At 44.1% G+C, this 27,027-nt stretch overlaps 1 protein-coding gene across 3 annotated transcripts in view; it reads left to right on the forward strand.

Annotated features, from left to right (window-relative positions):
* Positions 1-27,027, forward strand: part of ATXN1 (ataxin 1) — a 447,406-nt gene that overhangs the window by 335,547 nt on the left and 84,832 nt on the right. For all 3 annotated transcript variants that reach the window (XM_075314725.1, XM_075314727.1, XM_075314726.1), the window contains exon 5: positions 8,037-8,153. The gene's annotated coding sequence lies outside the window, so the exon portion shown is untranslated. The remainder of the gene's footprint in view (positions 1-8,036; positions 8,154-27,027) is intronic.

A 27,027-nucleotide genomic window follows, 5' to 3' on the forward strand; every position in this document is an offset into this window, starting at 1 on the left:
GACAAATTTCTCCATCTTTTTTCTTCATTTTTTTTTCCGGACGTATCATACAAAGCTTTGACCTCTGTAAAGCGTCAAGATTTGTTGGAATCTTTCCAGTTGCTCTATTACTGTGGTCCCAGCATTCACTTCTCAGTGCTGATACCTTCTTATGGTACTCATGCTTTTAAGAGATTTTAGAACTGGATTATTGTAAGCCCCAACACTTCTCATGTATCAGTTTAATAGGGCAAAAATACAATATGCTATGTGACAACTAAGGCCACTGATTGGCTGAAGCATCACTTTCCAGATGCTTGTAAAAAAAATAAGATTTCGAGGTCCACCGGTGCTTTGGTGCTGCACCACCAAAGCAGTGAGGAGAGGCAAGTAGTGTGTGTTGTTTTGTTTTATAGCATATGATGTCATTTCCCCCCCCCCACCAACATAAATGTATTGTGTATCAATCTTCTTTCCAAACCCTGCTACTTTTCTGTATAGAGGAACTACTACTCTAAAATACGGCAACCCTTACCAACTCGTAGGGCCGTATACACAATAGATGATGGTTTGCCTGGCAGCCATCTTATCTTGACTCCTCCTTCCACAGGAGAACTTGCTTTACTGAGCACCCTTGTCTTCTCTATGAGAGAGCCCCTGCCAGATTACTCTAGGGGCTTATATCACTGAAACAAAAGGATCCAAAATTGGACAAGCCAGATCCTTATCTCCTCTGTCATCACCTGTAGGGGAGATTTGGGAAGCCCCTATAAAGATTAGTGTTCACTCACACTGTCCTGTAACAAATATGTCCTTTTCTCATCCAGAAAAGTTGTATGAGTGTGATGCGTGTGCCATTCTATATGTTTTGTGAGTGCTATGCGAATGTGCAATTATTTGTATGACATCCGTATACAATACCTTTTTCCCCTGCAGCTATTATTCAACAATCATTTACAGGACCAGTTACAGTGTTCTATGCTAAGAATGATAACATACCCATAAAAAATGGATGCCACTAGGATGGTCCCTGTGGCATCCATTTTTTTCTTTTACCCATAGACTTGCATTAGCGAGTCTAGTTTAATTTAAGTGGCCAATTGCAATTTTTTTTCCCCCTCATGCTGAATACATCGAGGGAAAATCGCAGATCAGCACTGACTCATTGGACCAAATGCAATAACTTTTTTTATTGGATTGCACTCGTAGTATTTATACACTAGTGTGCATGAACCCTTAGAACGACATTGGCTGAACTCATCACATTGGTGGGCCTAGTTAAGGCTAGTCACTTGTATGGGGCCCTGAAGTGTAACCGTCGATTTATTTTGCCATTCCCTTATTTCTCTCAATATGATTTTTACTCCGGTATCTCTATTTGTATCTGAGAATTGTCAATTTCAAACCTTAAAGCATAACCGTCGTTTTAATTTTTGTTTCATAAATTCATAGTGCAGATGAAAATAGGTAGCTTTGTAATATATTTATAAAACAAAGCTGCTTCTTTCTACTCCTGGACTGGGCTTTCATTTGGAAATTTCTCAGTTCTCTTGTAAAATCTGTCTTCAGTGTATACAGGTTTATATTACTGAGACAGGAGTTGTTGTTTTTTATAAGATTCTATGCAGAAGGGAGGGGAGCGGAGGGAGGAGGAGCTCTGCCTCCAGCTCCTCCCTTCTTAATGCCCCTCCCCTTCTACAATAGAATCTTGTCAGTAGCAACTCTCATCTCTTAGTGAAAGATCAGTTCAGGAGAAGAAAGAAGTAGATTTGTTTCATAAGATATATTACAAAGTTGCTTATTTTCATGTGTACTATTGATTTATAAAATAAAAATTAGAATGATGATTACACTTTAAGGTTCGAAATTGACAATACTCAGACAAAAAGAGAGTGACATAAGAGAATGGCATAATTATATCATAATTACATAATTATCATATCATTACTATATTACCATATCATAATATGTCACTTTGCTGTGAACAAGTGAATGCACAAACCAGTATGCCTGAAATCAGCAACTGAGGAAACGTATATATTGTTATTATGGATGTGCTTCAAAAGATAGACGTTACAATGCGGTTATTCTCAGTATTATGGGGAATCCAGGTCCAGACCCCCACTGATGTGGCGTTTATGTCTTCTTACCTATGTAATGACCATGGAAAACTGTGCTACCTTTATCCACATAAAACATATGAAATAGCAGAGAGATAAGCACTGGCACTACATAGCGCACAAGGGGGTCATCCAGTGAGTCAGTGTGTCCGGAGTCCACCCCAGATACCACGGGGCACAGGTTTATGTGAAAACTTGTAAAGTTGCAGTAAAGGGTAGAAAGCGCCCATCACCACTTGCATTTCCATGACAGTCAGTTTATTCGTCCGTTGGATGTAGAATGCGCAGCAGCTGTGTCACGTAAGTATACGCTTATCCACTTTTTGGGAAAATATCAGTGGTGAGTTCCACCTTCTACTTCCCTTTGCTTCATCTTTACAATATACAACATATGTTTGTAGGAATGTATGCTCTGATGCCTCAGGACTGGTAATATTAATATTATCTCCCCTTTAGGTTTTTAATGAAGGATTTAATAATTGCACTTTACAACAACACGCCAAAGTAACATTTGTTGCTGGAAAAAAAGTAATCTATGTTAATTATAATGTTAATTGGCATTTTTGTTATTTTTCTTTAAATGGAATCCGTCACCAGGATTTTGATACCGCATGTTAGAGCAGAATAACGTAGGGGCAGAGACCCTGATTGCAGCAATGTGTCACTAGGCTGCTTTCTGTCGTTTTGATAAATTCACAGTTTTATCTACGTCAGATCTACTAGTTCTCTGAATGCTGAGCTCTGCATAACCCCGCCCCCTCCACTGATTGGCAGCCTACTGAGTACACTGAAGAAAAATGGAAAAGGAGGGCACTGCTGATCTTCTGGGACAGAAATTGTATATGCAAAACGGAGGGGAAAAGGGAGCCAAATAAATGAGGGATCAACCAGGCAATATATAGAAAAAGTAACAAAAGTAGTTTTTATTGGTGTTGCAAAAGACACAAATCAGACATTCACAATGTGGGTATCAAAAAGCCATACACAGTGAATATAAACGATTAAAAACATTTAAAAACCACAAAAATGGACCGCCAGGATGTCCAAGGAATAGCAATATTCACTTCAGGAGACTCTCCGATCTCTTCCCGGATTTCAGCTCCATGAAGGAGGAAGAGAAAATATATATCCTGCTGGGGGAAGAAGAGAGCGCAGTGGAGATAGCAGCGCGGTATGTGAGCAAATGTCATAGACTTCGAGAAAGAGAGCTATGATAAGCCATAGACTTCCATAGTCTCCATCCCAGATGTGGCCCCACAGTACCCACCCTGGCTGTGCCCCATCCATCCTTACTACAGTCCCCACCCTGTATATGCCCCATAATAAGCCATGGACTTCCATAGCCCCCCTCCTAGATGTGACCCCACAGTACCCACCCTGGCTGTGCCCCATCCATCCTTACTACAGTCCCCACCCTGTATATGCCCCATCATAAGCCATGGACTTCCATAGCCCCCATCCCAGATGTGGCCCCACAGTACCCACCCTGGCTGTGCCCCATCCATCCTTACTACAGTCCCCACCCTGTATATGCCCCATCATAAGCCATGGACTTCCATAGCCCCCATCCCAGATGTGGCCCCACAGTACCCACACTGGCTGTGCCCCTTCCATCCTTACTACAGTCCCCACCCTGTATATGCCCCATCATAAGCCATGGACTTCCATAGCCCCCATCCTAGATGTGGCCCCACAGTACCCACCCTGGCTGTGCCCCATCCATCCTTACTACAGTCCCCACCCTGTATATGCCCCATCATAAGCCATGGACTTCCATAGCCCCCATCCCAGATGTGGCCCCACAGTACCCACCCTGGCTGTGCCCCATCCATCCTTACTACAGTCCCCACCCTGTATATGCCCCATCATAAGCCATGGACTTCCATAGCCCCCATCCTAGATGTGCCCCCACAGTCCCCACCCTGGATATACCCCATCCATACTTCCTACACTCCCCACCCACCATCCCCACAGGCCCAAGTCCCTAATGTACACTTGCTTTGGCAAAACTAATTTGTATTTGGTCCTGCCAATAAAGCTTATTTGATTTGATTTGCATCTATATTGATACATAACTAGATGTTACAAAATATACCTGTAAGAATAGATAATACACAGGCTTCCATAAAGTGGCCAAGTAACTCATGCACAACTAATGATACAGTTGGGAGTTAACCCACAATGAACTGTTGGAGTACACAACAGTGGATGCTGAGCTCTGCATAACCCCGCCCCCTCCACTGATTGGCAGCCTAGTGAGTACACTGTGCATAGGCAGAATGCTACCAATCAATGGTTGGGACGGGTTTATACACAGTTTATGAATGTGGAAGAATAAATGGCAGCAGGTCTACAAGTCCTCTACAGATAATTTCCTGTTGATAAAGAAGTAATATTTAGAAAACTACAGCAAGCAGAGCAGTAAGTGGCAGATCATTGGAATCAGGGTCTGTATCTGTTGCGCTCAGATTAGGTAACAAAAACTTGGTGATAGATTCCGCTATTTCCATTACTTCACTACTAGTAATGGGCAAGGGAGAATTTTCACTCTGGCAGCGGTTTATTGTCCAAAGGATCAAACCTGCTGAAATGCAATCTGCTCATTCTCTCTTTTCCCTGCCATCTGCCAGCGGAGGACAGTCAGGAAGACCCCATACATATTAGAACATGGGCCATTGTAGCTTATCTGGTGTATGGGCAGCCTTCTAACATTGGCATGAAATAGCAGCCGCATGATAGGTATGCCTTTAATTGAAAGTAAAGCAGTATGGAACGAGTTCTGGAGTTAATGTATTCAAAGAACATATGCACTTTCTATAAATGTGCTAAGATTAACAAAAGGATTGTTAGAGCAGAAGCAGAGTGTATTTCCTTTGACAGCATGCTGCTGATTATATTTAGACACATGGATGCTCCCTCCTGCTTTGCTTTTTTAATGTAGATTTATCCAAATTCACTAGTTAGAATTTTACAAATGTAGAAATTAGCATCAAAGAAATGATTTTGTCATGTACAAATAAGCATGTTACAAATAATGGCATTCATGGCATATTGTAAAGGCATGCATACCCTAGACTACCCATAAGCTGCTATGGAGGCCACAAGAATCGGGAGTCCACCTCTGGCTGGCCCTAACATTTCTTCTCACAACCTCTATCAACATGTGTGGAATTCCTTATATCCGCCATCATTGCAACATTACTAATCGAGTGAGGAGAAATGATTCAAACCCATATTCTGAAGGGAGGGTAGCATGCTCTGCTTAATTGTCACAGTATATTTTTGCATTCATGGTTCCCTCAATGAACTATAGCTCCTCACAGCTGGCAACACTCATGCAGACCCAAACCATGACACTCCCACCACCATGTTTGACTGTAGGCAAGACACACTTGTCTTTGTACTCCTCACCTGGTTGCCACCACACACTTGATACCATCTGAACCAAATAAGTTTATCTTGAACTCATCAGTCCACAGGATATGGTTCCAGTAATTCATGTCCTAAGGAGTACTTTACACACTGCGACATTGCTAGTAATTGCTAGCGATGTCGCGTGCGATAGCACCCGCCACCGTCGTTGTAACGATATTTGGTGATCACTGCCGAAGCAAACATTATCGTTACGGCAGCGTCACACGCACATACCTGTTCAGCGACGTCGCTGTGACTGCCGAACAATCCCTTCTTCAAGGGGAGGTGCGTTCGGCGTCACCGCGATGTCACCGCGACGTCACTAAGCGGCCGGCCAATAGAAGCGGAGGGGCGGAGATGAGCGGGACGTAACATCCCGCCCACCTCCTTCATTCTGGTGGACGGAGGTAAGGATATGTTTGCCGCTCCTGCGGTATCACACATAGCGAGGGGTGATGTTGCAGGAACGAGGAACAACATCGCTACTTACCAGACAACGATTTTTTGTTATTAAACAACCTCTCCAAAACAAATGATTTTTGTCTTTTTTGCAATCGTTTTAGGTCGCTCCAGCCTGTCACACGCTGCGACGTCGCTAACGGCGCCGGATGTGCGTCACAAACACCGTGACCCCAATGACATCGCTTGAGCGAAGTCGCAGCGTGTAAAGTACCCCTTAGTCTGCTTGTCTTCAGCAGATTTTATGTGTGTTTTCTTGTGCATCATCTTTTGAAGAGGCTTCCTTCTGGGACAACAGCCATGTAGACCGATTTGATGCAATGTGCGGCGTATGGTCTGAGCTCTGACAGGCTGACCGCCCCCACCCCTTTAACCTCTGCAGTATTGCTGGCAACGTTCATACATCTATTTTGAAAATAAAAAATACTTCTATATATGATGCTGAACACGTGCGCTCAACTTCTTTGGTGAACCATGGCCTGTTCTGAGTAGAACCTATCTTGTTAAACCGCTGTATGTTCTTGGCCACCGTGTTGCACCTCAGTTTCAGGGTGTTGACTATCTTCTCATAGCCTAGGCCATCTTTAAGTAGAGCAACATTTTTTTTTTCCAGATTCTCAGAGAATTCTTTTCCATGAGGTAGCATGTTGAGCTTCCAGTGACCAGTATGAGAGAGTGTGTGAGTGGTAACACCAAATTTAATACACCTACTGCCCATTCATACCTGAGACCTTGTAACACTAATGAGTCACATGGCATCGTGGAGGGAAACTGGCTAATGGGGCACAATTTCGCCATTTTCACTTAGGGGTGTGCGCACTTTTGTTGACAGCAGTGTAGACATTAATGGCTGTGTGTTGTTATTTAGAGGGAACAAGCTGTACACTGACTACTTTATAGTGTATCAAAGTGTCATATCTTCAGTGTTATGCACCGGCTTAACCCTCTGTCACATACAATATCAGTTCTAACGAGTTCACATACAATGTGACTGTCAGGCGCAGGCTAGAAAAATACCTATAATATCTAATGTTTGCAATTTCAGTGCTCTAAAAGTGATCAGTGACCTTCATAGGTTTGTAATAAAAGAGACTACACATAACCATGTCCAAAAAAAACCCATTTACTTAACATAAAACTAATAACTTTGAAATACAAACATTTCAAAACTCCCTCCAAATAGTCCCCAGTTCAAGTCAAAAAACGCTACAAAGAAAATTTATGAAAACAAACTTAATTTTAAGGTAGCTTAAGTACTATTAAACACATATTCAATCAGAATTAGATCCTGAAGTTTCCCCAGAAATATTACACTTGCAGAGCATGTGATGAATAAAAACATAAAATACCAACCTTATTGAGTGTGACGTGTTTACATACAATGAGCCTGAGAGATTAGCGCAGTTATATCTGTCCTCCTGAAGCTCTGCAATCCAACTGTGGTATGAGGTTTCACAGAGCTGCTAGAGACAGGAGACTACCTGGAGGGAGGGGATTTCCTCACAATCTGGTGAGGAACGAGAAATGAAAGTAAAAGAGATGTGCCTGTCAGGCCTATTGTATGTGACGGAGGGTTAATATTGTAACTTTTTACAAGATGCCAAGGAAGAAGCAGGTGTGGTGGCATTTCTCCTGACATCTTTCCTTCCTTTGTCATGGTTAAGGAATAAGGACTAAATAAAGCCATATTGTCTTCAGTTCAATTACTCCATGGGATAAGTTTGTGTGAAATGAAAAATATAGGGATTAGCACATTTTTTTTAACTACCCTTAATTAAAATAAAAATGTTTTAATCCTGTATATTTGATGAGAAAGATCTTCAATGAAAAGCTTATGTGCATGCTGTTGGGTACACAATGTACAGGGCCAGAATAGCAGGCAACATAAATAAGGGCCTTTTTGTGTATTTTCCCTCAGCTTTCACTGATGGATTTCATATGGCTGAGAAGGTCTCATATTGAAAAACCTCATTAAAATGCATTTGGTCGACAGTCCGTCGGAAGCTGCGCTAATATGTTAAGCAATTAAATGTAGTTATCTCCTTCTTTGCTTCTTTTCTTTAGGTATTTATTTATGTGAATAAAGAGGGTGCTGGAGACTACTGGGAGAGACTTAACCATTACTGTTACTGGGAACGATAGCCAAGCGGAAGCGTCTACAGACCGGCCACAGTTAATGCTGTAAGTTGCATGGCTCACGTTTTTAGAAGTATACATTATGTAGAAGTTGAGCTTTTGGGCATCAGTGTAGCTATAATTAGTTTAATCTTTCTTTTCTTCAACTGTTCTTTGGAATTATTTTAATGTTTAGTTTACTTTTTTTCTTTTTCTTTTCTTTTTTTGTTAAATGTATTAAGCCTTGGTGAGCTTTTGTAAAACACTATGGGAAGTGGGATTTACAAAAACCGGCAACCTATTCATTAGACGTGTTTTTTTCCATTATCACTCTTGCTCGCTAATGGCACATACATCACTAATGGTACAAAGCTCTACAACATAGGCGGAACCACAGGACACACCTGGCCATAACAATTGTCTGTTTCCCTTTGATATTGGGGGTAATTAAAAACAAAAATTGTCAATTAACATATGCCAGTAAATAACGCTGAGTGTGTTCACACATACCTTTCATACTTTAGCCAATGAAAGCTTTTTGTGGCATGTCTAACCAATACTGTATGTAGTGCGAAGTCCAATTTGCGACCATAAAAAGTGATTGCACTTGTGGGCTCGGGTGATATGTGCGTCCTCTCAAGAATCCGCAGGCAGGGTTAGTGGACACAAAGTCTTCACTATTAATCTCACTTCAAAGCACAAAATGAATGATTGTTCTTATGAGTAATTTTTTAAACAAAATATGCACAATCTGTCTTTTCATCGACAATACACCAAAAGGAACAAAAGTATGTACCGGCAATCTAGCAGGCCCACACTGCATTACTTGAATGTGACGTGCAATCCCAAGGCCACTTGTTGTTGGTACAGTCCATGATCTACAAGCAAAAAAAACTATCTTTTCTAGTGGTGGACATAGACAGAAGAGGGCCTCCGTGCAAGAACAGTATATGAGTCCTTCTCTGTCCTTCTTTGTGTCTGTGGCTTAAGCGGCTTGCTACATTGGAGGTAGGAATGGGCCCTTTACCTCTTGGCCCCTGGTTTCTCCAATGGTATGTCTGCCGCTAGCCTTCCCATGAGCCGTGCTTAGAGTAGCATACAATTCACTTGAAGCACTAGCTGGTGGAGTTCGAAGCCACATAGCCATTGGCTGAGGGTTAGTGTCAGAGGGCCTCTACACTTTTTTCTTCACCTGGATTACAATAGTAGGTAGACTTTCTTTCACTACTGTCATCAGAGTTTCTTCAACTACCCAGAAACCACAGTTATCAATAGTCCAGCTCAGTCCTGTCTATGTTGCTATATACTCTCTCTTGTCAGCCTTCTACAGATATGGGTAATTACTCTACACGGCACCGCAATCTTGGCACAGTGTTTTCTTTCCTTGATGCCTGTGTCGCGGGCGGGGAAGGACGCCGCTGCGCTCGCTAACGCTCGGGTCCAGCGCTGCTGCGATGGCTACTTGGTGGCTCGAGCGGTGGGCCGGATCCGGGGACTCGAGCGGCGCTCCTCGCCCGTGAGTGAAAGGGGGTAGTTGGCTTTGGGGGTTTGGTCCGTGACGCCACCCGCGGGTTGTGGTGAAGTTGGGCACCACCGCTGCTGGCGACGGGGATCCCGGGAGCGATGGTAGGGAGCAGCTGGGATGTTGTTTCCCCCCTCCTTGGGTAGGGGTTGGTGGTCCCGGGGCCCGGTGAGGTAACAGGGAGGCAGGGTTGGCAAGGTGCAGGGTCGCCTGGACTGCGCACCGCGGTGCCGGATGGCACGGTTGTACTCACTCAGCCACAAATGTACGCAAAGTCTCTGGTAAACCAAACGGCTGGAAGGACGGGTCCCACAGCCGGCTGCTGTGACTTTTCCCGGACGGTTGGTGGTGACTGCCTTTCCCTGCACCTTTGTGTATGTTCGGTCCCGATGGCTTCCCACCGGTAACCCGCTCCCCAGCGTGTATATGTGCCGGAGGAGCCCTTTTGCCCACAGGCTCTGGCCCTTGGAACTTTAGCTGTGGCGGTAGCTGTATTTCCTTTTGCTGGTCGGACGGTTGCCTTCAATCGGGTCTTGGCTGTTAGGAAACCCCTGGGGTTCCGGTCACTGACGGATTTTACCTCTAATGGCGACTCCAAGCCTGGTCGGGGTCCGCAGGCCCTGCCTGTGTGTGCTGGCTTCACTTCGCTCCCCGGTTCGGTACCGGCAGGCCACCGCCCGTCCCCGGTCCTACGGTACCGCGTTGATCTGCCTCTCCTGCAGACGGCCACCACCGTCTGCCAACCTTGCTCTTAGTGCCCGGGCCACACACCCGGACACGGTCAGTTTACTCCTCCACTGCTACTTCACTCCTTTCACTTCCACCTCCCTAACTGATCTGACTTCCTTTTCCCACCTCCAGGACTGTGAACTCCTCAGCGGGTGGGGCCAACTGCCTGGCTCCACCCCACCTGGTGTGGACATCAGCCCCTGGATGGAGGCAACAAGGATTTTGTGTCTGGCTGATGTGCCTGTCTCAGGGTGGGGGTGTATGTTGTAGTACCTGTGATGACCTGGCTAGTCCAGGGCGCCACATTCCCCCTTGGTTAAATACAGACCGTCCGCGGGCTGCCCGTCCATCACCGGTTTTATTTTTCTTTTTAACTGCAAAAATATAAAAAACATCAACAGTGTATGCATTTTAAATCTTCCCTTACGGGAGGCAGGTCACTTGAACGTTACAAACCACATAGATATACACACTTTTAATAATAATGGACGGACGGCTTCCGCTCTCCCACCCAAGCAACCTAGCCCTGATGCTGCCCCTAAGAAGTGGGCAGCACCCCTTGACCCCAGTCCAGATCCAGGCTGCCCGAGCGGGAACGGGTATGGTGTCTCGCACCTAGCTGTCACCTCAGGGGCCCCACGTCCATGGGGGACCCCTGACCCCCGGAAGATGGCCACCGGTCCTGGTGGTGACCGGGCCCCAGCGTCCTCTGCTGCAGGCCCTTCCTCCAATCTGCCTCTCCGGAGGCGGCAACGGTTTCCATCCACACAACTATTTACAAGCCCACCAGTTCGTGGGTGCCCTGCAAGTTCTCAGGCATGTCCATGAAGAGTTCCTCATGCCAACGGTACAAAGGGTCCCTACGGGGACAACTTGCCGGCAATGGCCGGGTCAATCACGGTGTCAATCAGGTTACTTTCTCGGTTGATTCATTCATTTACTCATTTACTTAACAGGTTACGGGACTGGTGGTCCCAACGGGGACAACAGTGCAACGGAGGGACCGCTGCCTTACTTCAAGTCCACACCACAGGCCGGAGGAGGGGACTGGGCCGGTTCTTGGGCCTCCTGGCATCCTCTCAGCTTGGCATCAAGGTCAAACCAGCCCCTCTCTCCACAGTGCCGCGTGTAGGTTACTAAATCGCCTGGGAACAAGTTGCGGCCCGGGTGGCCCTCTGGTAGGTGGGCATTGACATCCCGACGGGCCACAAACACCTCGGCTTCCAGGCCCGGCTTGAAAATAAATCCATACCCCCGGCGGGGGTCGAATCTTCGCACCTGACCCTCGTATATCGGGCCCCATACCCGAAAGGTGGCTCTGCGGAGGTTCTCCTTTTCCTGAATCGTGCGGGCTATCAGCTCAGCCTTCCGCTTCACCCTCCCTGCAATTTCCCAGCCCAGCTGGCTCGGTTCCCTATCCCAGTAAGGGGCGTTTGCCTGCCCCTGCGCGCGGGTCGGGCCCCACAGGGCCTCCTTCACACTGCCCACTACTGGCATCCTCTGTGGAAGGTCCTGCGGTGTCATGGCCTCAGTTTACATGTGGCCGGACGCCATCCGTCCCCCCTTGGTCTTTTCTCGGCACCTCCTCTTCAGGGGCGGGGCTTCGGCTTTCGCTCCTCCACTGCTCGAGAAGACGCTCGAGCAGGAAAATCTTCGCGCCCAAGATTGCGGATTCTGAAATTTTTCGGCCGGACACCGCCGGCGGGGCACAAGGCGCACTTCTACCAGCCGGCAGAACAGTAAGATCCTGTTTGTGATGCCAAGTTGTCGCGGGCGGGGAAGGATGCCGCTGCGCTGTGCTCGCTAACGCTCGGGTCCGGCACTGCTGCGATGGCTGCTCGGTGGCTTGAGCGGTGGGCCGGATCCGGGGACTCGAGCGGCGCTCTTCGCCCGTGAGTGAAAGGGGGTAGTTGGGTTTGGGGGTTTGGTCCGTGATGCCATCCACGGGTTGTGGTGAAGTTGGGCACCACCGCTGCTGGCGACGGGGATCCCGGGAGCGATGGTAGGGAGCAGCTGGGATGTTGTTTCCCCCCTCCGTGGGTAGGGGTTGGTGGTCCCGGGGCCCGGTGAGGTGACGGGGAGGCAGGGTTGGCAAGGTGCAGGGTCGCCTGGACTGCGCAGCGCGGTGCCGGATGGCACGGTTGTACTCACTCAGCCACAAATGTACGCAAAGTCTCTGGTAAACCAAACGGCTTGATGGACGGGTCCCACAGCCGGCTGCTGTGACTTCTCCCGGACGGTTGGTGGTGGCTGCCTTTCCCTGCAACTTTGTGTATGTTCGGTCCCGATGGCTTCCCACTGGTAACCCGCTCCCCAGTGTGTATTTGTGCCGGAGGAGCCCTTTTGCCCGCAGGCTCTGGCCCTTGGAACTCTAGCTGTGGTGGTAGCTGTATTTCCTTTTGCTGGTCGGACGGTTGCCTTCAATCGGGTCTTGGCTGTTAGGAAACCCCTGGGGTTCCGGTCACTGACGGATTTGACCTCTAATGGCGACTCCAAGCCTGGTCGGGGTCCGCAGGCCCTGCCTGTGTGTGCTGGCTTCACTTCGCTCCCCGGTTCGGTACCGGCAGGCCACCGCCCGTCCCCGGTCCTATGGTACCGCGTTGATCTGCCTCTCCTGCAGACGGCCACCACCGTCTGCCAACCTTGCTCTTAGTGCCCGGGCCACACACCCGGACACGGTCAGTTTACTCCTCCACTGCTACTTCACTCCTTTCACTTCCAGCTCCCTAACTGATCTGACTTCCTTTTCCCGCCTCCAGGACTGTGAACTCCTTAGTGGGTGGGGCCAACCGCCTGGCTCCACCCCACCTGGTGTGGACATCAGCCCCTGGAGGGAGGCAACAAGGATTTTGTGTCTGGCTGATGTGCCTGTCTCAGGGTGGGGGATGTATGTTGTAGTACCTGTGACGACCTGGCTAGTCCAGGGCGCCACACCTTCATTGGCCTGGATCCTGTGACTGACACAATCCTGAAGAATGTCTCTGGTTGTGCCCACATCTCTTGATGCCAATATCCATGTATCATCCTCAAGCTCCAATACATTATGTTATTGCAAGGGCCCAGAAACATAACCTACAAATGCTACCGATTACAAAATCAGTGACTTGAGCCTCCACCTCCCAACATCAGTGAAGTGGTGGCTAAAGAATCATTTTAATTGTTTAAATGTGTTTATGTGCATGTAATATAGTGTGAGTGTATTGATATACTCCGACCACCACTCTCTTTGGTGCGCAGTGCTGGTCTTCAGCTCTTCTTAATGACCTCACCGCAAATGAGACCTGCCGGCTCATTGTAGACTCTGTGAGCCGGAAGTCTAATTTACAATTAAAGGGTATGGAGCCTTGTTCTCATCCTTCATAGACTTACATTGTAAAAGTCACTTCTGGGTTACGTAGAGCGCAGTGTGACCCGGCCTGTCTGCAGAGGGGGTGACGTCCCTGACATGAGGAGAATAACACTGGAGAGAGCAGCAGTAGATGAGTACATTAATATACTCAGACCATGTTCACACCTTCAGTATTTGGTCAGTATTTTACATTAGTATTTGTAGCCAAAACCAGGAGTGGGTAAAAAATGCACAAGTGGTGACGTGTTTCTATTATAATTTTCCTCTGATTGCTCCACTCCTGGTTTTGGCTACAAATACTGAGGGGAAATAGTGAAGAAATACTGAAAGTGTGAACGTGGCCTCATATTACATGTACATAAACACACAAACTCCCACTAACATTTCATCTTAGTAGGAGTGCTTCTTTAACACGCTGCACTGTTGCTCCGTTACATAGATCTTAAATTGTGTCTGTGGCCTCACCCATATCAACTCCATAATAAGAATTTCCAAATATCCTTAAATTCATGGACTGTAATTAAGGTAAAGTTGCCTTTTGATCAAAGGCAGTGATCCATACACATGAAAATTACATTTTCTTCCTATATTTTCTTTTCAATGCAGGGAGGGAGATAAGTGGCACTATTATATTGGCATTATGCTATCATTTAATGATAATTATATTTGGTACAATGTTGTAATAGTGGTTCTCTGGAAATAGGAAAAAAAGATAATTCAGTTATAAAAAACTCCTAAGTACAGTATTTATAAATAGCAAATCACAATCATTTTGTCTAGGAAGGTAATCATTAAAGAATTAAAATGGTGGACGTCTTGTTAGACTGACAGACATCTGTTAAGAAAGGTGCCAGTGAGCATGTGCAGGAGAAAGTCTGCCCTTCCCCTTTATGTATTGGAAGATATGCTCCTAGTGGATATTTCTGACCTAATATTGGAGATACCAGGGATGCTGAGGTAAGAAGAGGCTGCTCACACTGTTGTCCACCTTGTCTTTCTAATCTAATACTGGAAATATCAGGGGTGCTGAGGTAAATAGAGGCTGCTCACACTGCTGTCCACCCTCTCTATCTCATCTAATACTGAAGATACCAGGGGTGGTGAAGTAAGAAGAGGCTGATCACACTGCTGTCCACAATGTCTATCTGATCTAATACTTGAGAGATCAGGGGTACTACAGTAAAAAGAGGCCACTTTCACTTCTGTCCACCCTGTCTATCTGGTTTTATACTGGATATACCAGGGGTGTTGAAGTAAGAAGAGGCTGCTAACACTGAAACTGCTGTCCACCCTGTCCTTCTGATCTAATACTGGACATATCAGGAGGGCTGAGATAAGAGGAGGCTGCTTGCACTGCTGCATAACTTGTCTATCTAATCTAATATTGGAGATACTAGGGATGTTGAGGTAAGAAGAGGCTGCTCACACTGCGGTCCACCCTGTCTGTCTGTTCTAATACTGGAGTTACCAGGGGTGCTGAGATAAGAGATGGCTGCTCACACTGCTGTCCAACCTGTCTGTCTGAATGACAAATTTCTATCAGTGTCACAAAGTGGTGACTATTTAATTTTAATACTAAAGTTATTGACTTCTTGACAAAAAGATTGTGATTTGCTAATTAACAGCATTTAGGAATGTATTTGTAATGCCATTTATTTTAGTTACTTTTTTAAATTCCCAAAGAACCCCTTTAAAGTGTTAAAATAATGTTAAAGGGAGATAATATTAAAACCTATCAATTGTTACAAAGATTATGTCAATTCATGATCTTTAGTTATGTTAAGCTCTGTATAAAAAAAAAATCACAAAATTGTGGCTGGCAAACCTATCCAATATGTGTAGCTACATTAAGACTTATGTCTCAATACCCCCTGATCTTATGAGGAAACAGGTCACTACCTTGCAGTGGGTCAGCACACTCATTTTCTGCTGCTGTGAACATTCATAATTTTGTTCTGCCTCACCTATTCCCAGCAAAGTAGCCATTGGTGCGTGGGATGTGTACAGTAGATTAGTATTAAAGCAAATGTGTTTCCAGAGTTCACAATGCAAACTGCATGTATTATTAAATAGACACTTAGACCCAATAAGGTTGGTGTGCTTACTCTGAAAACCATGTGAAAATAATTGTAAAATCCTGATATTGAAATGAGCATTGTATGCTAAAGGGGTGGTCCGAAACTGATAATGATTTTGATGCTAAATTTACTGTAATAGTCTAATAACTTATCTAATATGCTTTAATTAAAAGTTCCTATCATTCCTTCTATAATCTAATTGTTTTATTTATTTATTTTATCTACTTCCTGTTTGCTGACGTTCCGTTTCCGAAGCCCAGTGAATGCTGGGATACTCAAATGAGATATCACCAGGAGGTAGAGGCTGTCACTGCCGTAGCCTGTGTCCCCACCCTGAAAGAAGCGTCATCAGTGACATCCCTTTCAGGGGCTAGGCTAGTCCCTACTTTTTTCAGCATGTGTCAGTTGTCAATTCCAACATAAGTTCATAAGGAATTGTCTGCCAAAAGCACTGAATATATAAAATTGGTTGAGGCTTGAAAGTATCAGCATTACTACAGTACATGGATTCGGCCCCCTTGAAATTTTCAACCTTTCAGCCGCCGCCTCGAAATCACTAAGGTTGACAAATCTCCGGGCCCGGATGGCATACACCCCAGAGTACTACAGGAATTGAGTTCTGTGATAGATAGACCATTATTTTTAATCTTCTCAGATTCCTTAATAACAGGGTCGGTACCGCAGGACTGGCGCATAGCAAATGTGGTGCCAATATTCAAAAAGGGGACAAAAACTGAGCCGGGAAATTATAGGCCAGTAAGTTTAACCTCTACGGTTGGTAAAATCCTTGAGGGTTTCTTGAGAGATGCTATACTGGAGTATCTCAAGAAAAATAACCTTATGACAGAGTATCAACATGGGTTTATGAGAGATCGATCCTGTCAAACTAATTTGATCAGCTTCTATGAAGAGGTAAGTTCAAGTCTGGACCAGGGAAATGCAGTGGATGTTGTGTATATGGACTTTTCAAAAGCTTTTGATACCGTGCCACACAAAAGGTTGGTACATAAAATGAGAATAATGAGGATAGGGGAAAATATGTGTAACTGGGTTAAAAACTGGCTAAGTGATAGGAAACAAAGGGTGGTTATTAATGGTACGTACTCGGACTGGGTCTCAGTTCATAGTGGGGTACCACAGGGGTCAGTATTGGGCCCGCTTCTTTTCAACATATTTATAAATGACCTTGTTGGGGGCATGCGGAGTAGAATTTCAATATTTGCAGATGATACTAAACTCTGCAGGGTAATCAATACAGAGGAGGATCATTTTATATTACAGGGAGATTTATGTAAATTGGAGGATTGGGCTGAGAAGTGGCAATTGAAGTTTAATGTAGATAAATGTAAAGTCATGCACTTGGGTAGAGGAAATAACATTTATGATTATGTACTTAATTGTAGAACACTGGGTAAAACAGACACAGAAAAAGACTTGGGTGTATGGGTGGATGGTAAACTTAACTTTAGTGGACAGTGTCAGGCAGCTGCTGCCAGGGCTAATAAAATAATGGGATGTATTAAAAGAGGTATAAGTGTTCATGAAAAAAATATAGTTCTACCTCTGCACAAGTCACTAGTGCGACCGCACTTAGAATACTGTGTACAATTCTGGTCACCGATATATAAGAAGGACATAGCTGAACTGGAGAGGGTGCAGAGAAGAGCGACCAAGATTATTAGAGAAATGTGTGGGCTGCAATACGAAGACAGGTTATTAAACTTGGGGTTATTTAGTTTGGAAAAACGAAGGCTTAGGGGGGATCTAATCACAATGTATAAATATATGAGGAGACAGTACAGAGACCTTTCCAAAGATCTTTTTACACCTAGGCCTGTGACTGGAACACGGGGGCATCCGCTACGTCTTGAGGAAAGAAGGTTTAATCATAATCACAGACGAGGATTCTTTACTGTACGAGCAGTGAGACTATGGAACTCTCTGCCGCATGATGTTGTAATGAGTGATTCACTACTAACATTTAAGCAGAGCCTGGATGCCTTTCTTGAAAAATTTAATATTACCAGTTATGTATATTAGATTTTATGACTGGGTATTGATCCAGGGAACTAGTCTGATTGCCGGATGTGGAGTCAGGAAGGAAATTTTTTCCCCATTGGAACTTGTTTGCCACATTGGGGGTTTTTTTGCCTTCCTCTGGATCAACATGTTAGGCTACAGGTTGAACTAGATGGACTTAGAGTCTCCCTTCAACCTTAAAAACTATGATACTATGAACCTTTTCCCAAATTTCAGGCTTCAAAAATAAAGATAAAAATGTTAATGTTATGGTGAAGAATCAACAACAAGTGGGACACAATTGTGAAGGTGAACGAAATGTATTGCTTATTTTAAACTTTTGAAGAAAAGAATAAACTGAAAATTGGGGCGTGTAATATTATTCGTCCCCTTTACTTTCAGTTCAGCAAACTCACTCCAGAAGTTCATTGAGGATCTCTGAATGATCCAATGTTGTCCTAAATGATTGATGATAAATATAAGCCACCTGGGTGTAATCAAGTCTCCGTATAAATGCACCTGCTCTGTGATAGTCTCAGTGTTCTGTTAAAGCGCAGATAGCATCATGAAGACCAAAGAACACAACAGGCAGGTCCTTGATACTGTTGTGCAGAAGTTTAAAGCTGGATTTGGTTACAAAAAGATTTCCACAACTTTAAACATCCCAAGGAGAACTGTGCAAGTGAGCATATTGAAATGGAAGGCGTATCATACCACTGCAAATCTACCAAGTCCATCCAAACGTTCAGCTCAAACAATGAGAAGACTGATCAGAGATGCAGCCAAGAGGCCCCTGATCACTCTGGATAAACTGCAGAGATCTACAGCTGAGGTGGGAGAGTCTGTCCATAGCACAACAATCAGTTGTACATTGCCCAAATCTTGCCGTTATGGAAGAGTGGCAAGGAGAAAGCCATTTCTCAAAGATATCCATAAAACGTGTTGTTTAAAGTTTGCCACAAGCCACCTGGGAGATACACCAAACATGTGGAAGAAGGTGTTCTGGTGAGATGAAACCAAAATTGAACTATTTGAGCACAATGCCAAACCATATATTTGGCGTAAAAGCAACACAGCTCATCACCCTGAGCACACCATCCCCACTGTCAAACATGGTGGTGGCAGCATCATGGTTTGGGCCTGCTTTTCTTCAGCAGGGACAGGGAAGATGGTTAAAGTTAATGGGAAGATGATTGGAGCCAAATACAGAACCATTCTTGGAGAAAACCTTTTGGAGTCTGCAAAAGACCTGAGACTGGGAGGACGGAGATTTGTCTTCCAACAAGACAATGATCCCAAATATAAAACAAAATCTACAATGGAATGGTTCACAAATAAATGTATCCAAGTGTTAGAACGGTCTAGAACCTGTGGAAAGAGCTGAAAACTGCTGTTCACAAACACTCTCCATCCAACCTCACTCAGCTCCAGCTGTTTGCAAAGGAAGAATGGGCAAGAATTTCAGTCTCTCGATGTGCAAAACTGATAGACATACCCCAAGCGACTTGCAGCTGAAATCGCAGCAAAATGTGGCGCTACAAAATATTAACTTAAAGGGGCCGAATAATATTGCACGCCCCAATTTTCAGTTTATTATTATTGCTTATAAAAGTTTAAAATAAGCAATAAATTTCGTTAAACTTCACAATTGTGTCCCACTTGTTGTTGATTCTTCACCATAACATTAACATTTTTATCTTTGTTTGAAGCCTGAAATGTGGGAAAAGGCTGAAAAATTCAAAGGGGGCAGAATACTTTCGCAAGGCCTTGTATAAGTTAACCCAAAAGATGTGCATTTCACCAATGTCTTTGTAAGATAAAGCTGTTACCAAAACGCATGTTGTGTGTGTTTAGTGACTGCGTGGTCTATACAATCACTAATCAACCCTCCCGAGCCATCTATATGGGTAAGTAGGTCATAGAGAGTTGAATGAAATGTTACCTTTATATCTGTGATCCAATGTCTGATTCCAGAGTAATCCACATTTTTCTTAATCTGTAAATTACGGTAGGTATTAGGATCTATGGTCCAGACACTGATCTCTCTGAGAATTTACCTCCTGAGGTAATTTTAAATGAAAAGAGGTGTTACCAGTGTGAGACATGTAATGACTGATAGTTTTTTCTCCTGATTTACATGTCTCACACTGGTAACATCTTCTTTCATTTAAAGCACCACTCTAGTGTTTTTTTTTAATTTCACCTCTGAAGTGGTATCAATAGTGCATATTCCCTGCCTCTAGTAATATACTTACTTCTATTATTGGCGCCGCTCCAGTCATCTTCCTCTGTTTATCACCTGCCAGAGATCACTCTAAAGATTGCTGGGAGAGCCCAAGTTTCCTTCACAATATAAGTCTATGAGAGCTAGAATGAGACACTCATAGAGTTATACACTCACAGCTTGTGACTTCTGGTCTGTCAGAATGGTATTGAAGCGGAAGAGTGGAAGATAACTGGTAAGTATCTGACTAGGGGCAGGTAACTTGGATTACTGATGCCACTCCAGCAGTGAAATAAAAAGAAAACACTGGAGTAGGGCTTTAAAATAAGCTCTGAGACAGATTCTCATGCAAATTAATGTCCATCCCAAAGATCTTAAGAGCTCGTTTACTTATAAGAAAACACAAACGTCTCTGGAATAAGACAATGGATCACAGTTATCAATATATCAATTTTTTAGCTTCCTACATGCCCATAATTACTTGTCCATAAATTCGACTTAAGAGTTAAGAGGGTTCATCATACTGATTATTTTCCATTAACCTCTTAGTGACCTATGACATGGTGGAATTTAGGTCATAGATCGTCTCCCTACCTTTGATGCGGGCTCACACGCCGAGCCCGCATTTTTCCTGCACATGATCTCATCAGCCAACATTTGCCTCTAACAGCCTGTTAACCAGTTAAAACCCACTGTTTATCTCTGACACAATTTACCATGTGCCGGTAGGGTATACATTATTTCCTGTTCCCATCGGTGCGCCCGTGACGGGATTGCGGGGTGCTGATGGGTTGTCATGACAGCCAGAGGTCAGTTGATGAGCCCTGTGTCCATCTGTCTTCTTCTTGACAATCCTCCTGTGAATGCTGGCTGCGAGCCAGTGTTCATATGAGACACTGATTTCTGCTGTACAGATTAGTGCTCAAGTGATCGGACGATCACAGCTTCAGATTCCCTAAGGGGACTAGTAAAAGCAGTAAAACGTTTTTTAAAAAATGTTTTAAAAAACATGAAAAAACCCACAAAAGTTCAAATCATCCCCCTTTTGCCCCATTGAATATAAAATATTAAATAAATTAATCCAATAAATAAACAGCGTAAGGCCCCTTTCACACGTCAGTGATTCTGGTACGTTTGTGCTTTTTTTTTTAAACGTACCAGAATCACTGACATACGCAGACCCATTATAATGAATGGGTCTGCTCACACATCAGTGATTTTTCACTGCACGTGTCTCCGTGCAGCGTACCCACGTGTGCGTGATTGCTGCACGGAGACATGTCCATTTTTTTCTGGCATCACTGATGTTCCACGGACCACGCAGTGGTGTGATCCGTGAAACACGTGCCAGAAAAAAACGTGCTTTTAAAATAAAAAACATTTTAACTCACCCGGCGTCCAGCGATGTCCTCTGCAGCCCGTGTAGCTTGCTGCTTCTAAGCCGGCTGATTACTGTCGCGCATCTTAATGATGCACGACACAGCCGACCCGGAAGCAGCTGCTGCAGGGGTCACCGCCGGCCGGATGCTGCACCGCGGGAGGATTCAGCACCACGGAGAGCGGGAGCGCGCACAGGTGAGTTGATTGCTAAGTGCAATCACGGGCCATGGAGAACGGAGCCCGGATTGCACTTAGACAACCCACGTGTGCCGTGATTCACGACACACGCAGGGACATGTGCGTGTTTTACACGCCGGTGAAAAACGTCTGTGTTTTTCACTGACGTGTGAAACGGGCCTAAGGAGAAAAAAAAATCCCTGCATTGCAGTTTTTTGGCAGCTGCAACAACATAAAAAAATGTAATAACGGGATTAAAAAATTGTATAAAGTTCAAAATAAAATCAATAAAAACATCAGCTCGGGCACAAAAAACAAGCTCCATATCCCAAAAATTGAAAACATTACAGCTCTCGGAAAGTCGTGAAACAAATAAGATTTTTATTTCAAAATTTAAGATTTTTTTTCACCACTTAAAATAAAACTATACATGTTTGGTATGTACATAATTGCACCAACCTGGAGAATCATAATGCCAGGTCAGTTTATGGTAAAATAAATGCTGTAGATAAAAAAACAATTACAGGATTTCCCTATTTTTTTGTTTCGCTACTCTTGGAATTTTTTTCCCGCTTACCATTACATCATATGATAAAATTAATGGAGCCATTCAAAAGTACAACTCATCCTGTAAAAAAACAAGCCCTCACTTGGCTATATCGACAGAAAAATAAAAAGTTATGGATCTTGAAATAAGGAGAGGAAAAAACGAGAGCGCAAAAATGAAAAATTGCCCGATCCTTAAAGGGTTAAAACATTTTTAATTTTTTTTTTTTTGTTTTTGGGTATTATATTTTGAAAGCTGCAAGTTTTACGACTTCCCGTTAGCTGAGCAGTTTGTGGGGTAATTTTTTTGCATGACATGATATAATTTTCATTGGTGTCATTTTGTAGTATGTGTCACTTTTTGATCACTTTGCATTATTCTCTCTGGGAGTCAAAATGTAGAAAAAAATAAAAATAAATGAATAAAAAATAGATTTTTTTTTTCAACACAATTTACTGTTTGGTATAATTATCATATTATCTTTATTCTCTGGGGTAATGTTATGATAACGCCAAATTTATATATTTTTTTTATGCTTTGTTCTTTTCCACAAGAAATTACTTCTATATCTATGTGTTTCTAATGGTACCATTTTAGAATAAATACGAATTTTTGGTCACTTTTTTGTCTTTTTTTATTTTTTTTTACCAAGAGTAACAAAAACAGCAAGTATGGAAAAGTTTTCATATTACTTTTAATGACGTTCACCAAATTAAATGAAAAAAAATTGTAGTGTTGTAGTACGGGTTATCATGAATGTGGCTTTACCAAATTTGTGACATTTTCTGGGGGAGTGTTTTTTTTTATGAGCTGAGCTGTCAATCAGGCAGATCTCACCAGCGAGCAGTGACGAGCCACCAGCCAGTAGCGACTCGTGGAAACGATGCTGCGCTTGGTAACCAAGGTAACTATCTGGTAACTAAGCAAAATGCTTTGCTTGGTTACCCGATATTTACCCTGGTTACCAGCGCACACCTCTTAGCGCTGGCTCCCTGCACTCGTAGCCAGGGTACACATCGGGTTACTAAGCAAAGCGCTTCGCTTAGTTACCCGATGTGCACTCTGGCTACATGTGCAGGGAGCCAGCATTGGCAGCCTGAGAGCGGCGTACGCTAGTAACCAAGGTAAATATCGGGTAACCAAGCAAAGCGCTTTGCTTAGTTACCCGATGTGTACTCTGGCTACGTGTGCAGGGAGCAGGGAGCCAGAATTGGCAGCCTGAGAGCGGTGTACTCTAGTAACCAAGGTAAATATCGGGTAACCAAGCAAAGCGCTTCGCTTAGTTACCCAATGTGTACCTTGGTTACCAGCATCCGCAGCTTCCAGATGCCGGCTCCCTGCTCCCTGCACATTCAGATCGTTGCTCTCTCGCTGTCAAACACAGCGATGTGTGCTTCACAGCTGGAGAGAAACGAGCAAAAAATGAACCAGCACTGTGTGTAACGATAAGCAATTTCACAGCAGGGGCAAGGTCGCTGCTTAGTGTCACACACAGCGAGATCGCTCATGAGGTCACTGGTACGTCACAAAACCTGTGACTCAGCAGCGATCTTGCTATGTGAGAAGTACCCCTAACCGATCAGTTTGTGATTGACTATTAGGCTCAGCTAAGGGATATGTCAGAGACGGAGGCCATTGTCCATTCTCCGGCTGCCATACAAACCCGTCAGCACCCCATCTGTTTATAAGAGGTGCCTCCTATTGGATGGTATGGGTACAACTCCTGTACCCTGTTTTATCCATCAGACGTAAATCTACACCTAATTGCGGGAAGTTTCCTGCAATCTGGGCGATACGATACGTCCATTTGCAGGAAAGGGGTTAAATATATGTGATCATAATAATGTCATGTATGTCCCACACTTAGTCTCCTGTTTAGGCCGGGTTCCAAAAATTCCTGGACAGTTTGTAATTTCCTTGTCTATTAAGTAATAAAAAAAAAAACTGATGTGTATGTGATTTTTCCCAAAGCTGGAGAATGTTGCATAGATTATTATGACGCTAATGATCGTGACTGTGTAGTTTACAGTGAATTCGTAATTATAGGCCATTACCATGTCTTACTTAAAGTCTTAATGATTTCTTATAGTTTTCCAAATGTGTCCAAATAAAATTTTGGCTGTCCGTGATTTTTTTTCAAGCTGTTCAGAAAAATGTAAAAACAAAAAATCATTTTTTAGGAGTTTTTAATCTTTGCAGGGATTAATGCGCTAAACATGGCTACATTCTCAGCATGGTTTGAAATTGTCTCCCTCTGCTGGAGAATCAGTGAACTTCACCTGAATAAAATCAAGAACAAGTGTATACTGTAGGTCTGACAATCGTATAGTTTGTGGCTTACTGTTGTAACTAGAATTTCTATTCCTTTATTGTTATGGCTCTAGAAGTAGCTACATTACATTGTATTGGCATTGTGCGGCCACCATCAATTAATGTGTCTGCCATGAGTTTCCCCAAATCTTGGCACAACCTTGTTTTCTTTTAAGGCAACACATTGTATGATGATTGCTTACCTAATTTTTTTTACTTTTATGGGAATTTCTCCAAAGCCCCAAAGCATTAACGTAGATACACCCTCAATCCAATAACAAGAGTGAATAATATACGTATTGTTGTTTGGCTTGTTTTGGCAGGAGGAGGACGCGTAAAACAGTAGTGATAATGTGTTCATCCACCGGGCCTCATTTATCAAAACTGCTCGGAGCAGCCCTGCTGAGAACACATTTCATTTTCTAAAAGGTTCTGTCTAAGTGATAGGAGTGCTGCCATTGATCACTCGGAGCTACAGATTTGTTTTTTAGACAGGTGGGGATGTAGATTTACACTTTTGTAAGTGACTGTCATATTTGGCATATGATATTACTGACATTAGTGACATCCAATAAACTACAGAAGAGGCAGAAAGCTCTATTTTCTATTATTCTGGCCAGAGACGTCCAGGGACCCCATGGTAAAGTCCAAAATGAGCCACTTTACTGCACACCATGGGCCACTACTAGCTGCATTCAACAACTCATGGAGTTCATTGGGAGTGACAGATAGCTCCTTCTGTTTACCCATTAGAGATGATATGGTCGCTGTTCACCACGGCATCTAAGGGGTAGCAATCAGAACTAGCTCCAGTCAAGGCAGTGACAGGCATTGCCTGCTGTGGACATTTTTGGCATGCATAGAATATGAAAAGAACCAACTCATGAGTAAAGCGGGCTTTAAACGCTACAATATCATTGCCGATATCGCTAGCGATCATACCCGCCCCCATCTTCTGTGCAACACAGGCATATCGCTGCCCGTTGCGCACAAAATCGCGCACCCACGTCACACGGACTTACCTGCTCTGCGATGTCGTTCTGGCCAGCGATCCGCCTCCTTTCTAAGGGGGCGGGTCGTGCGGCATCACAGCGACGTCACACGGCAGGCGGCCAATAGAAGCGGAGTTAACATCCCGCCCACCTTCTTCCTTCCGCATAGCCGGTGGCCGCAGGTAAGAAGATGTTCCTCGCTCCTGCGGTGTCACACATAGCGATGTGTGCTGCCACAGGAACGAGGAACAACATCGCTAATGAGCGTTAAATCATTTTTGGTTTTAGGACGACCTCTCCACGGCAAACGATTGTGGCCGCTGTTGCGATCGTTTTAGGTCGCACAAAAGTATCACACGCTGTGATATCGATAATGACGCCGGATGTGAGTCACTAACGGCGTGACCCCGACGATAAAACATTAACGATATCGTAGCGTGTAAAGCCCCCTTAAGTCCATGAAAATCCTTCTGCCATATATATACAATGGATGGAGACGTGGGCAGACACCAGACTGGGGGCGAACCATTCAGCACAGAGCCTTATCCAGCTCCCAGGCCGCATAGCAATCAGTTGGCCTACGGCAAGTGACATCTTCATCTGGTGGTCCCTTGATCTTCAGTTTGAGGAGCCACTACAAATATGTGTAGTTAAACTACTGCTTCATTCATGCCCACTGCTGCTGTGTTCACACAGGGAAACCCCTGCTCTTATGTGATCAGTAGGTGTCCCTAAGATAGGCAACACATTTTGTTTACGGGTCCATTCCTTTAACCCTTCTTGACACGTGACATACATGTATTGGAGCAGGTGTATAGAGCAGGCTCTGATGCTGAGCCCCATCCAAACATAGTGGGTGCCATCTATATTATATAGCTAAGGCTCGTCTTTAACTTCCACTGTCAGTACTTCTTTGAATCACAGAACATTTTAACATCTTAAAGACTAGTTGTCACCAGGTTTTTTTCTTCCACATTTGAGAGCTGCATGATGTAGGGGTCAGAGACTGTGATTCCAGCATTATATATCTTACTGGGCTCCTTGCTGCAGTTTTGATAAATTACTGTTTTATTTCCTGCGGATTCAGTAGTTCTCTGAATGCTGAGCTTTGTATAATCCCGCCCACTCCACTGATTGACAGCTTTCTGTATACACTGTGCATGAGCAGAAGGCTGACAATTAGTGGAGTGGGTGGGGTTATAAAGAACTTATGAATATAGAGGTCTACGTAGCACCAAGTACAGTTAGGTCCAGAAATATTTGGACAGTGACACAATTTTCGCGAGTTGGGCTCTGCATGCCACCACATTGGATTTGAAATGAAACCTCTACAACAGAATTCAAGTGCAGATTGTAACGTTTAATTTGAAGGTTTGAACAAAAATATCTGATAGAAATTGTAGGAATTGTACACATTTCTTTACGAACACTCCACATTTTAGGAGGTCAAAAGTAATTGGACAAATAAACCAAACCCAAACAAAATATTTTTATTTTCAATATTTTGTTGCGAATCCTTTGGAGGCAATCACTGCCTTAAGTCTGGAACCCATGGACATCACCAAACGCTGGGTTTCCTCCTTCTTAGTGCTTTGCCAGGCCTTTACAGCCGC

Source organism: Anomaloglossus baeobatrachus, chromosome 6 (assembly GCF_048569485.1).
Source record: "Anomaloglossus baeobatrachus isolate aAnoBae1 chromosome 6, aAnoBae1.hap1, whole genome shotgun sequence".
Taxonomy (NCBI): domain Eukaryota; kingdom Metazoa; phylum Chordata; class Amphibia; order Anura; family Aromobatidae; genus Anomaloglossus; species Anomaloglossus baeobatrachus.